The sequence below is a fragment of the Siniperca chuatsi genome, linkage group LG15, assembly GCF_020085105.1.
Source record: "Siniperca chuatsi isolate FFG_IHB_CAS linkage group LG15, ASM2008510v1, whole genome shotgun sequence".
NCBI classification, from domain to species: Eukaryota; Metazoa; Chordata; class Actinopteri; order Centrarchiformes; family Sinipercidae; genus Siniperca; species Siniperca chuatsi.
The window spans coordinates 3,505,769-3,520,790 of record NC_058056.1 but is presented as its reverse complement, the minus strand read 5'-3'; positions in this window follow the sequence as shown (position 1 = coordinate 3,520,790).

Sequence of the window (15,022 nt, the reverse complement as noted above, 5' to 3'; positions counted from 1 at the left end):
CATCTTTAGCTTCACCTCTGGCATTATTAAGTAAATCTAGTCTTTTATAGTCAGACTATTCCAGTTAGTTTAGTACAACCAACATGATTTCCCTTGACCTCGAAAAGCTTAATTAAGTTGAACCAACTTAATAGTAATTCAAACATTGTGGTCATATTAATTCTTCAAATTACTTCATTAAAGCTTTTCTAACTTCTTTATTTTACTTCCATCCTACTCAAAAATGTCCATGCAAATTGTTAACGTATTTGTTTTGAGTATTAGAAATTTATTTCACTTAAGTCAGAATAAATAACACATAGCAATTCCAGTTTTTATAATCAAACCATTAATTATAAAACAAAAACATTTAAGAATATTATGTACAAAAAACATTGCACACTGAGGGCAAAGGAATGTACATTTAGTGTTGCAGGTGTTGGCAAAAACACATCAAATGGCTACATGTACTCTCCCAGATGAATATAGAGGATAGAAAGTTATCACATTTATAGAGAATTACGCTTATGTTTTACTACAAAAATATAAATAAATAAAACACATGTACTGAAGTAATGTCCTCAATTGAATAAAGGAATAACTCGATGAGCCCCAGTTTTTGTTGCATAAATATATGTATTTATTACAAAACAGATCTGTCCACAGAGAAGCAATGTGGCAGCAAGTACACATGGGCATCCAAAAGGTACACTTCTTATACCAGAACGATAGGTGGTGGTTTACAGGCTACATCATCTAAAGATGAGATAAAGAAAGAGTCTGTCTCCGTCCCAATTTATCAGTATAAGAAGAACAAAGACTTAATAACATAATCACAGGGCATGAGGCCTCCTTTGTGAAACCATACTTTAGTAAAGTGTCATAAATTCTAATACACCCATAAATCCCTTTGTCACCCCAAATTTCTCCCACAAATAGCATACACTCAATTTCCAGTTTATTGGGTCTGCCTAGCTAATTACTGCATTAGCTAACTAATACAGTGCACAACACAGCAATAAATTGTCCCTTCATGAGGGGAAATCATGATAATTTTTTGTTGAAACTGCTTTAGAGAGGTGTTGATTCAACTTTATGGTCATTTTGAGGCTGTAGTTTGTGCTTTATGCTTGTTGTAATTGTGTAATTGTATCGCATTACACTGAGGTGCTTCTTATGTTTTATGTTGCTATCCTGTATGCTGTTGCATGCTGGGGCAGCAGGCTAAAGGTAGCGGACGCCAACAGACTCAATAAACTGATCCGCAAGGCCAGTGACATTGTGGGGGTGGAGCTGGACTCTCTGGCAGTGGTGTCAGAGAGGAGGATGCTGGCCAAACTACATGCCATCTTGGACAGTGCCTCCCACCCGCTCCATGACGTGCTGGTCAAGCAAAGGAGCACCTTCAGCGGAAGACTCATCCCACCAAAAAGCACCACAGAGCGCCACAGGAAGTCATTCCTGCCTGTGGCCATCAAACTATTTAACTCCTCCTCTAAGGGTTAGTCTGTTTGACCCTAGGTCACTAAACTGGACATTGAGCATTACATCTCCGCCATAATTAATAAATTGTGCAATATTCTGTGTAATACCTCGGTGCAATATTAGTTTTCCCCTTGTTAGTTTTTCTTATTTATTGCTACTGAAACTATATACCTCAACTACTCTTCGACAGTACATGCACCTCCGCTTATTAATATTATTTATTACATAAGGAGTTACATTGTATTTTAAACTGTACTTTCATCACCAACCAGTAAACCCACTTGGTACTTGACACTTAGTTTATCTTATACTTATACCGACAGGATACTTAATTTATTTCTGACCTGTTTTATAGTGTTTATTTTTTCTAGTACTTTCTCCTGTGTGCACTGACGTAAAGACGAGCTACTGTAACAAAGAGTTTCCCTACGGGGATCAATAAAGTATTTCTGATTCTGATTCTGATGTCCACCCCATTTATGTCAATGAATATAGACTAAATAATAGAAACACCTCAGTACAACACAATACAGTTCAACATCACATTCCATCCTCCAAAATGACCATAAATTGTAACCTTCATGAAAGCAGGATTTATTGCAGGGCTGTTTTATTAAACTGCATTAGTTTTAGCAATTTGTAAATTTTATTATATTTATATAGCGCAAAATCCTAACAGAAGTTATCTCATTGCCCTTTTCCTGTAGAGCAGGTCTAAATCGTATTCTTTATAATATTATTTACAGAGAACCAACATTTCCCACCATGAGCAAGTACTTGGCAACTGTGGCAAGGAAAAACTTCCTTTTAAGAGGCAGAAACCTCGAACAGAACCAGACTCAGGGTGGGCAGCCATCTGCTGCTGCCACTTAAGTTGAGAGAGTAAGAGAGAGAGAGAGAGAGCAGCAGGAAAGAGAGCATACAGTAGCACATTGCAAATTCCACATAGAATTTTTAAATAATAATAATAATAATGATAGGGATAATAATGATGATTAGTAATAAGACTAATAATATTAATTGTAGTAGCGGTTGTCAAGCAGAAACTTGGGGGTAGTAAGTGGCCCAAAATCATAGATCCAGACTCTACAGTTCTGGAGGCAGAAATACCTGCTGAAAGCGACAGAAGGAGAGAGGAGCGAGATGATAAAGCACAAAACTACGGGAGAGAGAAGATGTCAAGTTAGTCACATGCATTAATGAGATAAGAATGCATACAGATGGAGAGCAAGAGGAGGAGAGAGGTACATCATGGGAAGTCTCCCGGCAGTCTAGACCTATAGCAGGTGTGCCTCAAGTGTGCATTGACGAGATAGTGAGCAGCTGTAATGAGTATTTCTGATTCTGATTCCGAAATAAAATACCTAAACGCAGACAGCGAGTGTTTATGACAACAGCCATGGATGAGGTTATGAAAAAGATATACTATGCGCCATAAAATTCAGGGGGATATGGGGGTAAACAAAAACTTGAACTCTGTTTGACAGTACAGGTATTCGCTGTGCAGACTCTTATAGAAAACTGGCTCTTAAAACAAGACGCTTATACTCTTCACAGAACAGCTCCTTTACATTTTAAGAGAATAAGAATAAGAATATTTTTAGAGAAGTGTTAGTGAATACATTAGATTGGCAGTTCCAGTTAGATCTAGTGGACATGTCAGCTTATTCAGAAAATTATGGTTTGCGTTATTTATTAACATGTATAGACGTGTTTTCAAAATACACATGGGCTCGGTGCTAGGAAAATAAAAGTGGAAGATGTGTCTCAGCAGCCTTTAAAGATGTTTTAGATGAAAGTAAAATCCATCCATCCATCCATCCATCCATCCATCCATTTTCTTCCGCTTATCCGGGGCCGGGTCGCGGGGGCAGCAGTCTAAGCAGGGACTCCCAGACTTCCTTCGCTCCAGACACTTCCTCCAGCTCCTCCGGGGGGATCCCGAGGCGTTCCCAGGCCAGCCGAGAGACATAGTCCCTCCAGCGTGTCCTGGGTCTTCCCCGGGGCCGCCTCCCGGTGGGACATGCCCAGAACACCTCCCGAGGGAGGCGTCCAGGAGGCATCCGGATCAGATGCCCTAGCCACCTCAGCTGGCTCCTCTCGGCGTGGAGGAGCAGCGGCTCTACTCGAGCTCCCCGTGTGACTGAGCTCCTCACCCTATCTCTAAGGGAGCGCCCAGCCACTCGGCGGAGGAAGCCCATTTCGGCCGCTTGTATCCGCGATCTTGTCCTTTCGGTCACTACCCAGAGCTCATGACCATAGGTGAGGGCAGGAGCGTAGATTGACCGGTAAATCGAGAGCTTTGTCTTTCGACTCAGCTCCTTCTTCACCACAACGGTCCGATACAGCGCCCGCATCACTGCAGGCGCTGTACCGATCCGCCTGTCAATCTCACGCTCCATCCGTCCCTCACTCGTGAACAAGACCCGAGATACTTGAACTCCTCCACTTGAGGCAAGGACTCCCCACCTACCCGAAGAGAGCAAACCACCTTTTTCCGGTCAAGAACCATGGCCTCAGATTTGGAAGAGCTGATTCTCATCCCAGCTGCTTCACACTCGGCTGCAAACCGTCCCAGTGCATGCTGCAGGTCCTGGTTTGAAGAAGCCATCAGAACGACATCATCTGCAAACAGCAGAGATGAGATCCTGTGGTTCCCAAACCGGACACCCTCCGCCCCTGACTGCGCCTAGAAATTCTGTCCATATAAATTATGAACAGAACCGGTGACAAAGGGCAGCCCTGGCGGAGTCCAACATGCACCGGGAACAGGTCTGACTTACTGCCGGCAATGCGAACACAGCTCCTGCTCCGGTTATACAGGGACCGGACAGCCCTTAGCAAAGGGCCCCGGACCCCATACTCCCAGAGCACTCCCCACAAAGCACCCGGGGCACACGGTCGAATGCCTTCTCCAGATCCACAAAGCACATGTGGACTGGTTGGGCAAACTCCCATGAACCCTCGAGCACCCGATGGAGAGTATAGAGCTGGTCCAGTGTTCCACGACCGGGACGAAAACCACTCTGCTCCTCCTGAATCCGAGGTTCGACTATCGGACGAATTCTCCTCTCCAGTACCCTGGAGTAGACCTTACCGGGAGGCTGAGAAGTGTGATCCCTCTGTGATTGGAACACACCCTCCGGTCCCCTTCTTATACAGAGGACCACCACCCCGGTCTGCCAGTCCAGAGGCACTGTCCCAGACCGCCACGCGATGTTGCAGAGATGTGTCAGCCAAGACAGTCCCACAACATCCAGAGACTTAAGATACTCAGGACGGATCTCATCCACCCCTGAAGCCTTGCCACCAAGGAGCTTGCCAACAACCTCAGTGACTTCGGCCAGGGTGATGGATGAGTCCGCCTCCGGTCCCCAGCCTCCGCTTCCTCTTGGAAAACGTGACAGCGGGATTGAGGAGATCCTCAAAGTATTCCTTCCACCGTCCGACAACATCCCCAGTCGAGGTCAACAGCTCTCCACCCGCACCGTGCGGTGTTGGTGAAGCTGCTGCTTCCCCCTCCTGAGCCGCCGGACGGTTTGCCAGAATTTCTTTGAGGCCGACCGATAGTCCTCCTCCATGGCCTCTCCGAACCTCTCCCAATCCTGAGTTTTTGCCTCTGTGACCGCACGGGCTGCAGCACGCTTAGCCTGCCGGTACCTGTCAGCTGCCTCGGGAGTCCCACGAGCCAACAAGGCCCGATAGGACTCCTTCTTCAGCCTGACGGCATCCCTTACTTCCGGCGTCCACCACCGGGTTCGGGGATTGCCGCCGCGACAGGCACCAGAAACCTTGCGACCACAGCTACGAGCCGCTGCATCGACAATGGAGGTGGAAAACATGGTCCACTCGGACTCAATGTCCCCAGCCTCCCCCGGGATCTGGGAGAAGCTCTCCCGGAGGTGTGAGTTGTAGACCCTGCTGACAGCGGGCTCCGCCAGACGTTCCCAGCAGACCCTCACGATACGCTTGGGCCTGCCAAGTCTGTCCGGCTTCCTCCCCTGCCAGCGGATCCAACTCACCACCAGGTGGTGATCGGTTGACAGCTCCGCCCCTCTCTTCACCCGAGTGTCCAAGACACGCGGCGGAGGTCAGATGATACGACAACAAAGTCGATCATCGACCTCCGGCCTAGGTGTCCTGGTGCCACGTGCACTGATGGACACCCTTGTGCTTGAACATGGTGTTAGTTATGGACAAACTGCAACTAGCACAGAAGTCCAACAACTGAACACCACTTGGGTTCAGATCAGGGGCCGTTCCTTCCGATTACCCCTCTCCAGGTGGCACTGTCGTTGCCCACGTGGGCGTTGAAGTCCCCAGTAGAACAACGGAGTCCCGGGCGGTGCACTGTCTAGTACCCCTCCCAGGGACCCCAAGAAGGCCTGGTACTCTGCACTGCCGTTCGGCCCGTGAGGCCGCCACAACAGTGAGAGACCTGTCCCCACCCGGAGGCGGAGGGACGCGACCCTCTCGTTCACCGGGTAAACTCCAACACGTGACGGCTGAGCTGTGGGGCTATGAGCAGGCCCACACCAGCCCGCCGCCTCCCCCGCAGGCAACGCCAGAGAAATGGGCGTCCAGCCCCTCTCGAGGAGACGGGTTCCAGAGCCCAGGCTGTGCGTGGAGGCGAGGCCGACTATATCTGGCCGGTAACGCTCAACCTCCCGCACAAGCTCAGGCTCCTTCCCCAGCCAGTGACATTCCATGTCCCTAGAGCCAGTTTCTGTGTCCGGAGATCTGGTCGCGGCCCCTGCCTTCGACTGCCGCCCAGATCTCTCTGCACCGGCCCCTTACGGATCCTCCTGCGGGTGGTGGGTCCACGGGAGGACGGCCCCGCCGCTCCTTCGGGCTGTGCCCGGCCGGGCCCGTGGGGAAAGGCCCGGCCACCAGGCGCTCGCCGTCGAGCACCCACCCCAGGCCTGGCTCCAGGGTGGGGCCCCGGTAGCGCCAATCCGGGCGACGTAACTGGCCTTGATTGACAATTCATAGGGGGCTTCTGAACCGCTCTTAGTCTGACCCGTCACCCTGGACCTGTTTGCCATGGGTGACCCTACCAGGGGCATAAAGCCCCAGACAACATAGCTCCCAGGGTCATTCGGGTACTCAAACCCCTCCACCACGTTAAGGTGGCGGTTCAAGGAGGAGTGAAATATCCCATAAAATACAAACAGAAAAAGGAAAGGAATTCCTAAACAAAGAGTTTGAAACATTAATCAAAAATAATAGAATAATTCACTTCACCACATCAAATGAGCCTCTGTTGTCGAACGGTTCAATAGTACTCTGAAATCTAAAATGTGCTGTTATTTAACAGCCATTAATTCTAAATGTTATGTAGACATTTGCAAGACTTAGTTAGGTCAGTTAGTTATCATCCTAGTATTAAAATGAAACCATCTGAGGTAACAAAAGACAATGAGCACATTGTTTGTAACAACCTATATAAAATAAAAGGCAAAGGAGTAATTCATTTTAAATATAAAGTCTGTGATACGGTGAGATTTTCAAAATTAAGAGGACCTTTTAAAAAAGGTTATGAACAAAATTATACTGATGAATATTTCACAGTAATGGACCGCGGAGCCCCCCTGTTTATAGGTTAGAAGATTATGATGATGAGGTATCACAGGGGACCTTCTATGAACCAGAATTCCTATACCTTATTGTGGACAAAGACAAAACTATTACGGTCATGCCGGTACCTGAGGCGTTTCTATGTGTTGTACCCTGTTGGTCGCTCTCCTGCATTGTGTATGTATGTATGTATGTGTGTGTGTTCTGGCGGGTGTGTGTGTTCTGGCGGGACACACCTGCAACTCATCCGCACCGACACACATGCATTCCATCCTGCAGTATATCAACCCCAGTCTTCAGTCCACTCGTCGCCAAATCGTTGTTTTAACCTCCATGGTAGTACACGGCGTGGGCTCCTAGACCTATACCCAGTATTTTCGTTGCTTGCTCTGTTAGTTTCACTAACCTCTGTTTGTTGTGCCCAGAATCATCACCTACCTGTCAGTTTGTCTTGCTCCACTGCACCGCCTGCTTGCCTCCCGGTCTACCCAGCTGTCTACCTGTCAGCTCTGCCTGGTCCTCACTAACTCCCCGCTTACATCACCGGTTCTGGACCCTAGATTCAGCTCACACTCCAGTGGCACCATAAGCTGGTCCTTTTCCCCAAACCTCTCCATTCAGTAACTGGACAATAAAACCCCTTTGCCTAAATCTAACTCCTGAGTCTGAGTTTGCACTTGAGTCCACCTTAGTAGATCATAACAAAAACGTTTAAAATAGAAAAGATCTTATTTAGAAAGAGAAGACAGGGTCGGAATATGGTACTAGTCAAATGGGTGGGATGGCCAGACAAATTTAACTCTTGGATTTCAGAAAAACGGGACATTCAGTTACAGCAGGGGTTTTCAAGCATACTACATACTGAGAATACTGTCTGAAATGGATGGGGAGGGAGAAATTTAATATCCAAAAACTTGGACAAACTTTTCACCAAAAGTTGAAGAAATTGCTGTGTCCACAAAAAAATCAAACAAGCGGGCGTGTCTAACAGCGACGCCTGGATTCTATATATCCATGCCACAGTTAATAACTGAAATAAACACCTGATTATCTATAAACGATATGGAGTACATCAAACTTTGTTACAATACCATCACAAACAGAGTGTCTGTTTTACAATGAAGTGATATGGAATTCACGTTTAAAGGAAAACTTGCTCAAATGTTGGGATTTATACCTGGAGAAGTCTTTGACACATCCACATTCCACATCCTTCATCTATTGATCTATTCCAATATTATAGAATATCAAACTGTAGGACACAGTTATGTACCTCTTTTAAGAATCGTACATATAGAAGGACCAAACAGTCATATGATCACATGGACGTATGACGGACCACACAACTTCCGGCTCTGTAAAACACACATCGATAGCATCAAAATATCAGAATGAACATATTCCTTTTATACAGTTATATGCAAAAGTTTAGGAACCCCTGACAATTTCCATGATTTTCATTTATAAATATTTGGGTGTTTGGATCAGCAATTTAATTTTGATCTATCAAATAACTGAAGGACACAGTAATATTTCAGTAGTGAAATGAGGTTTATTGGATTAACAGAAAATGTCCAATATGCATCAAAACGAAATTAGACAGGTGCATAAATTTGGGCACCCTTGTCATTTTGTTGATTTGAATACCTGTAACTACTTAGCACTGATTAATTGGAACACACAATTGGTTTGGTGAGCTCATTAAGCCTTGAACTTCATAGACAGGTGCATCCAATCATGAGAAAAGGTATTTAAGGTGGCCAATTGAAAGTTGTTGTTCTCTTTGACTCTCCTCTGAAGAGTGGCAACATGGGGGCCTCAAAACAACTCTCAAATGACCTGAAAAAAAAGATTGTTCTACATTATGGTTTAGGGGGAGGCTACAAAAAGTTATCGCAGAAATATAAGCTGTCAGTGTCCACTGTGAGGAACATAGTGAGGAAATGGAGGACCACAGGCACAGTTCTTGTTAAGGCCAGAAGTGGCAGGCCACATAAAATATTGGAGAGGCAAAGGCGAAGGATGGTGAGAACGGTCAAAAACAGCCCACAGACCACCTCCAAAGACCTACAACATCAACTTGCTGCAGATGGTGTCACTGTGCATCGTTCAACAATTCAGCGCACTTTGCACAAGGAGAAGCTATATGGGAGAGTGATGCGAAAGAAGCCTTTTCTGCACACACGCCACAAACGGAGTCGCTTGAGGTATGCAAACACACATTTGGACAAGCCAGCTTCATTTTGGAATAAGGTGCTGTGGACTGATGAAACAAAGATTGAGTTATTTGGTCATAACAAGGGGCGTTATGCATGGCGGCAAAAGAACACAACGTTCCAAGAAAAACACTTGCTACCCACAGTAAAATTTGGTGGAGGTTCCATCATGCTGTGGGGTTGTGTGGCCAGTGCCGGTACTGGGAATCTGGTTAAAGTTGAGGGTCGCATGGATTCCACTCAATATCAGCAGATTCTTGAGAATAATGTTGAGGAATCAGTCACAAAGTTGAAGTTACGCCGGGGCTGGGGCAACAAGACAACGACCCAAAACACTGCTCAAAATCTACTCTGGCCTTTATGCAGAAGTACAATGTTCTGGAATGGCCATCCCAGTCCCCAGACCTGAATATCATTGAACATCTGTGCGGTGATTTGAAGCGGGCTGTCCATGCTCGGCAACCATCTGGAACTGGAGATGTTTTGTAAGGAGGAATGGTCCAAAATACATTCATCCAGAATCCAGACACTCATTACAGGCTATAGGAAGCGTCTAGAGGCTGTTATTTCTGCTAAAGGAGGTTCTACTAAATATTGATGTGATTTTTCTGTTGGGGTGCCCAAATTTATGCACCTGTCTAATTTCGTTTTGATGCATATTGCACATTTTCTGTTAATCCAATAAATCTCATTTCACTACTGAAATATTACTGTGTCCTTCAGTTATTTGATAGATCAAAATGAAATTGCTGATCCAAACACCCAAATATTTATAAATGAAAATCATGGAAATTGTCAGGGGTTCCTAAACTTTTGCATACAACTGTATATGGAAACGTATTGATAAAACTACACTTCCAACCCGCAAAACATCAGTTAGACAAGAAGGAACATGTATCAACCATATATGCACAATACGGACAAATACATTGCGTACTATACAGCGCAAGAGGGTGGTGATTTACCAGGATACAGCGGCCTTGGATCTCGATAAGGGGCTGGTCTTGGGGGTATTTTTTGTGGCTTGTTTAGGCTTGCATTTGCCCTGGTTAAGAAAGGATTTACCGTCGCAGCACCGCATTTAAAGACAGCAGCTAAAAACATTGTTTCTGATGTTATCACCAACGTCATGAGTCATAGCAACAAACTGCAAGAGGGGTCAGGGGCCAAATATAAACAACTCAAGTTTCTATGATGCATTACAAAGTATGAAACACTTTTACAAAGCTTGAGACAAATTTACATTTTAGAAAACAAATTAACAAGACGCAAAACACTTTTACCAGTCCCGAAACAAATTTACAATGACAGATTCTTCACGGAAAGGGAATGTACCATACACCGGAAGTGACAAGGTGAAAGGTGTTGTTGTTGGTGAGCGCGGTAAATTCGTGTTGTGGTTGTGGAGTTAATGCCGTATATAAAGTTTATGGTGACAGAACATGGACTGCGGCCGAGGGATGTTTTGCCCATTTTGTGGCAAACACATGAGCAGCTTAACGCGGTTTTGCTTTACGTGTGGTCGGTGTTTGGAGTTTCTAAAGGACGCGGACCAGACGGAAACACAGGGGACGTCTCGACAGCCAGACAGTGCTAAGCAAAGTAAGTTGTTATTTGTTATTTTTTTAGTGTAGCAAAACGTTAGCTATCTGAGGCCATGTGAATAAAAATCAGTAATGCTAATAATGATTTTTTGAGCGGCTTATAACTTTCTGTTTTGAATTGGAACTCTGTCCATTTCAGCAGAACAACCATGCCCATTATATAAACAGTTCATGGAGTACAGAAGCTCGAAGTCAAAAGAACGCCAGTCTTTTAACTTTGGGCCAAAAGGAAGATTTAAGCCTAAAGAAAGAAAACACGTCCAGGTAAGTTGTACTGACCGTCCTATACAATTTTGCAATGCTCTATATGTATTTGTGTGTATGTGTGTATTTATTTTACCTGTGTATACATTAATTATATATATTTGTTATTTTACTAGATAAATGTAGGATTGATGGTGCCACATGAAACTGATGGAACCGATTTAAAACCTCTAAGAGGGAAAACACTCCCGTTATTTGCAGACCCGGAGGTAGCAGCACCTGATCTACTGAAACAAGCTGTACAGAAAATGAGAACATTTAACAAGGACATGCACGAAGGACCTTACGTCCGTTTGTATTCAGACTGCTCAGAGGTGGTCCATGTGCCTGGGTCAGAAAGGCCATTCAAATTGGCAGAATATAAAAAGAAAATAGAAGGCATATTCCAGGATCACTTTTTTCATTTGCCTAGAAAAACACTATAAAAGAGGTTAGTGGATCTCATGATGAAATATTTTTTACATATTTTGATACTCTGCTGGAGGATAGATAATGTTTGTTTGATTTATTTTTTTCAATGGATGATACCTCAGACTCTGATTCTGAAAATGTCATCACAACAAGGAGCACAGCTGAATTCAATCGAGCTGACACTTTGGTACATCAGTTATTTCTATTTTTTTTTAATATTTATGTATGTTTGTATTTATTAATTAGATGTGCATTGGATTTTATACATAAAATCTTTGTCCTGGTCAATAATTTAGTGGAAAAAGGTTTGTTTTGATTATTTTGCAGTAACTATTATACAGTAACACAGGAAACCAATCAGCATTGATATATGCTGTATGTGGTAATGGAACAATAATGGAAGCTGTTGAAAATTGTTGATAATTTTATCCGTTTCCTCTCAGGTTTTTGAACCACAAAATCGAAGTACTCCCAAACTCAAACTGGAAGATGAAAGGTAGGTGTTGCACACTTGTACACAAAGGAACTTTCAGGCGTGCATGTTGAAATTATTTCTTTACTTCTTGACTGGAAATAATAATAATAACCCATATCTTATTGGGCTATCGTGCTTTCACTACCGGGTAAAGGGCAATTTAACATTTTTTTTCATTTAAATCACAAAATTAAACTACTAGCAGATATTTCACTACTTATTCACATACACATTATACATTTATATTGCTGTTTTGGAGATGTTTTACCACTTTTGTTCACCTGGAAATACAGCAAGACTGCACATAAGCTCAACGTTGCTTCATGCTATCGGCTGTTTCTGTAACTGACTGAGGTGCCCCCTCGCTCCCTACCTAAAGAACCCACAGCTGCTTGAGTGAGCTTTACTTAATTCACCTGCAAGAGCTTATTGGTGTGTCCTAAAAACATAACAATAAGCTCTTGCAGGTGAATAAACACAAATGACAAATTTAACCAAACCATTAAAAAAAACATGTGAGAATGAAGTGGGGGGATGTAATGAAAGACAATGTTTTTTTTTTCTAGTGGTAATCAACCAATAGGAATCTTGGCTGTGTCTTGGTGTATACATAATGTTTACATGATTTGACTGTAGGCCTGAAGGACACCTGATGGTTTTAAGATGTCTAAAACACCCACTCTAGCCCAGAACACCTTGGCCACTAGAAAAGACCCATTGTCTCTCATTTCATCTATTTGACTCGCTGACAAAGGCTAGATGCCAAATTGCATGAGAGTACTTTTAAATAATCTATCTTTAAGTTGTTGATGTGATCAGAGAATTCGCTCTGATGAACTTGAAACAGAAAATACCATATGTGTAATGTGATTTATAACAAAATAATCTTTTTTTATAAATCTTTCTGTTCCCTCTACTGCTACCTTTTACTCAAAAGTAGATTTTATCATGGAGCTAATAATTTTTATGTTTTATCATGTTTCAGAGATGCACCAGGACATTCATCAACAATTCAGCCAGGACAGGTAATAAGGCAGACTGGCACCATGACATTTCTTGCTTTCAGTGTTGTTGTTAGAATAAAATGTACATAAGTTATCCCATTTATGTTTTGTTCTTAGTGACTTTACTTCTCTGAAGTACACAGCAATGCTGTGTGTGTATGTGTGTTATTAAACTTGTGTCTGTGAGAATAACAGGAATGCAACCTGCTATCCCATGACCGGCAGGGCAGGCTGATACCGTACCAGATGGTCTCGAGAGTAGTGGCTGCTTCAAGGCCGCTCTCGCAAGATAAACCTGATAACACCGCTTAGTTTTTTCTTATGTAGCAGTATACACTTCCCCCACTCCTTAGAAAACTATGTAACAGGAAAACTCCCTAAACTGAATAAAAGAGAGGAGGCTGCATAGATGCACTTCAGAGTGAGTAGGAGATGTAACTGAATGCATCTATGCTTACTCTCCTCGAGTAAAACTTAAGTTAATGCCTTTGTCTTTCTTTCCTTGTATATGATTTAAATGTTCTAGGTGTCTTGAACCTGACATTAACTTGGTCCTTCGAGCCGGATTCCAACATATCCAGAGTTTCCAGTGGACACGGAGGATTCCAGGGAAGACTGTGCACAGCGGCCCCCTAGGTGGGCTCCTAAGATCCTTTTGAGAGGAACTGGATTTCCTCCTCGTCAGCTGGAAACCGAGGATTGACGGAATCTGGAGGAGTTAGACGAAAGGCTGAGGACGGCGGAGTCCTGTCGCTGACTTAAATTCCGTGAGTAGGTTTTAAGTTAAAAACCTGTGTGACTGCTGCTGTTAGCGCGTCAAAAGGAGAGCCTTTGTGACTGCGGCTGCTAGCGCGTCAAAAGGGAAACCTTTGTGACTGCAGCTGTTAGCGCGTCAAGAGGAAATCCTTTGTGACTACGGCTGTTTAGCGCGTCAAAAGAAAAAGCCCTGAGGATTCTAGACCCTATCAGGCAAGAGAATAATTCGGGTGGGACGGTGGAATCCCCTTTTAGTGAGACTAAAAGTTAAAACTCCATGGTAAATTAGTAGGCCTCAAAAGTGTGCGAAAAAGACGTCTGTAAATAAGTAAATAGAAGAAGTGTGAATGATTGTGTGAGTGAACGGAGACAGAAATACCATTAGGTATTTTTTTTTTCTCATACCAAAGCAGTGGGAAAGAAAGCAATAAACCTTACAGGAAGCAAAGGCAAGAATTCTCCACTCGAAAGAGTTGAAGTGAGAATTACCTGGAAAGGTATTTTAATTATTGCCCCACTGATAACATCCCAACGTTTAGAACACCCTAGGTGTTAACCCAGCGTTGGACCAAATTACATAAAAAAAAAAATTTAAAAAAAAATTAATTAAAAAAAAAAAAACAGCTCCAGTATGGGCAAGAGTCAAAGTAAGCCCAAAACTAGGGAGGATTTACAGTGTAAAGATTGGAAGTATATAGAAAAACAGGATCCTGATAAAATAAAATATTTGGATAAATGGGTAAAAGATTACGGGTTTAATGGTAAACTAAACGTCAAAACAATTAAGCTACTACAGGAAACAATACAAAAAAACACCAACAAAGATCCTAAAAAGATGAAAAAGTCAGGTTATGAGGAAACCAAATATTGGATAAAAGTAGCTGAAAAACGTGAAGCTGGAGAAAGAGACAGAAAAAATAAGGAAAAAATAGGAGAAGTAGATGAGAAAACTGAAAAAAAACAAGTAATGTTTCACAGACAGGAGGATGATGAGACAGGGCCGGTAGGAAGAAGGGCAGAACGGAGAAATGAGGAAGGTGCCTCAGGGGGACCTCCTCCCACAGCTCCACTATACCCTGATATTCCCCAAGACGAACCCCCTGAGTATGATACCACGCCTCCCAGAGCACTGAGATCAACCCGAGGTACTGCAGGCCTTGGATGGTCTAAGAAATTGGGAGGACTTTTTTCCCCAACTAGTCCTCAAGCTATAAATATGAAAGTAGCAGATGAGTATCCTATGATACAAGT